The 3412-nt window shown below is 39.2% G+C and overlaps 1 protein-coding gene across 1 annotated transcript in view; it reads right to left on the bottom strand.

Moving 5' to 3' along the window:
• The window catches only part of LOC109967008 (semaphorin-4E), a 21318-nt gene extending 18867 nt beyond the window's left edge, over window positions 1–2451 (bottom strand). Inside the window, exon 1 of the mRNA XM_074527660.1 lies at window positions 2100–2451. The gene's annotated coding sequence lies outside the window, so the exon portion shown is untranslated. The remainder of the gene's footprint in view (window positions 1–2099) is intronic.
• Window positions 2452–3412: the final 961 nt, after the last annotated feature.

Raw genomic sequence — 3412 nt, 5'->3', positions numbered from 1 at the left:
TTGTGTCCAGACAAAAAGCAGGTGTTTGCAAATGTAAACTGGCGGGCCGGATGTAATTGTATGCCAGGCCAGATGTGGCCCGTGGGCCTTGAGTTTGACACATGTGCCTTAGCAGAAATACGGTTGCTGATTTTAAGTTCAAGTTTATTTATTTTGGTATAATATTGTATCCTGCCTGTTTCGATTCATATTTATGATCAAAAAACGTTTAGTTTTAGTCTGTTCAATAAATTTTTATCCTGTTCGGCCCGAGACCTAAAGTGTGCTTTGAGTTTTGGCCCCCTGTGCGATTGAGTTTGACACCCCTGGTCTGTAAGGCAAATAAAGATGATGAGCCAACTACAGAATAAATACACAACAACCTGTTAAATATGATTACTGTCTCTGCTCTGACAAATTACATATTATTGATGGGACAACTCTGGTTAAATTTAAATGCACATTTGAACACACACACACACACAGGCAAGTCTCAGCATGAGCTGGAACACAAAAGGAAAATATGAACATTTTGCCTGATCTACAAGGGATGCGTGACAAGTTCACTAACAGACAGGAACACCCAAGAAAACAAGATGTGGAACATGCAGTATTTCATGACTCAAAAACTGTTTTATTCAACAGTCAGGGCTGCAACTAATTAGGCTGTTGTTTTTAATATGAATCAATTTTCTGATTATTTTCCTGAGTAATTAACTACATGTTTGGTCTGTTACAAAAGCTTAAGGTTATGTCTTCAAAAGTCTAATGTTGTCAAACCCATGGTCCAAATACCATGTCTGTCTATAATGTTATATAAACACCAAGAACCCCCCCCCGGCCCTCAATTATGTTAAAATCTCTTAAAGCCACTTTCCTTTCCAGCTAATCTTGAGCTGCTGTAGTGTCACTCAGACATTCCAGACCAGTGTACAGTAGCATGTGTGTGCACTTTCAGTAAACCTAAAAGAAACATGCATCACTTTCAAGTAAAACCACATAGTGCCAGTTATAGGCTGTGCAGACACCCAGTGACCCCACAGTCAAAACTGGGCAATCCCCTGAACAAGTACACCGACAGACAGCACATAATCTATTTTCTGCTCACTGAGCAAGACACGTGTACCATGAACTGTTATTCTCACTATAAAGCCCTTTGAACACCACAAACAGTGCCTACACAAAAATGTACACACGCATTGTTTGTTTGTGAATTCTAGTCATTTGTTTTAGCCACACAAATTCATAAAACGGTCCAAAAAAACTGAAAGATAGGTCAGTCCTACCTTGTCACAACTTGTGGATTTGTGCTGTTTAATTATTTACTAGGGGTGTGACGAGTTGTCGTGCCATGAGATCTTGCGATATTAAAACGCAGCCTCCTGCGTTAAAGCACGGCTTTAACTTATGATAATTCATACTAATAAAGCAGAAGGTAAGTGACATGCATTACCAGATGATTAGTTAAAACATTTCAAAATGCACCTGTGGCGTTTTGCATTTTTTTTACTTTAAGTTGAATAAAAGACTTTTTCCTGCCATTTCGTCACCGATTTCTTAAAAAGTGTTAAAACATCATGTCTTTTTTCGCGAACTCAATATCGTGTATCGTCTTGTGTCGTGAGCTAAGTGTCACACGTCTACTATTTACTGTATGTTGCAAAAGATTTGACCTTTGACTGTCTGCATATTCAGTGGTTGCTAATTGGTTTTCAGTTGATTAAAAAGTAAGCATGTACAAATGAATGTAGTTGTAGTCCAAACATTTTCCCCTCACGTTCACTACTTGGACACTTGTCTGGAAGCTGTTCCAGGCTGCGACCCTGCAAGTTCTCCTTTGCCTGATTATGTGCGGTGGCGGTGTTTGTATGGCAGCTAAAGGCATAAACCTCCTGCGTCTTAGTTTCGCTCTCTGATGTTATTAGATTAGGAGATCCTATAATCTTTCGATTAGACAGACATGTCACAGTGCGCTATTTGGACTCCTCTCTGCCCCACAAGGCGACAATCCAATTCCCACAACCGAGCGCGAGCTCGGTGGAAAACAACAAGAAGCCTGTGCACACAAACAAGTCAGTAAGTAGGCGAACAGCCGCTGCTACTGTCCGCTTCAAACTTACAGGGAGCTGTCAAAGGTTTGTCGCTATTGCGTGGTTGTTTTTCTTGTCTTGGGTCCAGCTCAGCGGTTTCCCTGTTCCACCTGTAACGAACACTCTACACTAATTCACGCAGGGAGCGATTCTCTGGTAGGCAGCAGCTGGTCACGTGACTTTTAATCTCACCTTGCTTTCAAGGTTCACACGCACTGTGCAAAAGATCAGGTGCGAGGGCAAAGAAATAACACTGTTCTCTTACATTTGGGCTTCTTTTGTTCTTTTTTGTCTATTTAAGGTCTTTCATTACCATTTAAATTACAAAATTAAATTGTAATCAGACTTGTGATGAGAAGCGACACCTCTATTACATAGACTATTAAAAAATATATATTACGAAATGTCGGCTACAGCAAAACCTGTATTATCAGTATTAAATTCAACAGACACTAACAATAAGCATACGGTTGATAAAAACATTAACATTTCAGTCTCATCACTACATAAGTCATAATAGTTTTGCTTATTTACAAAGGCTACATATGTAGGCTATAATCTGTTGTTAAAACAAGAAAAAAACATTTTGAATGCGTCCAGTTACAGCATGCACCATTTGCCATCTAGTGGCTCAACAGCTATGTTACTGAAAATACCTGAAAATACTTGAAAAGAAATACATAAATCAAGATTAATGTATCCAGCTAAAGGACACAGACAGTGCACCAAAATACAAAATAAAACTAAACTAAACTAAACACATAATATAAAAACAGCTATCCTTGCAGCAATTCTTATCACAGATACAGGCTACAGCTGAAATGTGGAGATGGGGCAATGATTTGTGGTTGAGGATTTCTTCACAGTTTATGCCTCCGTTTGCCATCATCCTGTCTCCTGCTGGGACTTGGGGTCCGGAGGTGCTGAGAAGAGGGGACTTTTAGGGCGTCCAGTGGCTTTGGCCGGGGCGACGGCTGTTTGATGGTCACAGGATGAGTGTTTGAGTAGATGGGATCTGGTGCTGCGTTAAACAGTAAATACAATATGAATTTCAGCTTTTAGCTCTGCACAGCATGAATTAACTATGCAAATATGTTACAGCTAACCATCAGCTCCAGGTTCTGGGACACAACAGAATCTAAAATGGGCTTTTTTTTTTTTTTTTTTTGGTATTGTTTTGGCTTCCTAGCTTGGTTTACTTTTCATGATGCTTTGTTTACCAATGTTTACCAGAAAGTTTGTTTTGAAGAAAGAATTAATATTTTTATTTATTTATTTATTCTTTCAAACCATAAACAACAATCAGTATGTAATCACACATAATTCCAGACATGTCCACAAAA

This window comes from Monopterus albus, unplaced genomic scaffold (genome assembly GCF_001952655.1).
Source record: "Monopterus albus unplaced genomic scaffold, M_albus_1.0 scaffold122.1, whole genome shotgun sequence".
Taxonomy (NCBI): Eukaryota; Metazoa; Chordata; class Actinopteri; order Synbranchiformes; family Synbranchidae; genus Monopterus; species Monopterus albus.
This window is presented reverse-complemented; position numbering and strand designations above follow the sequence as displayed.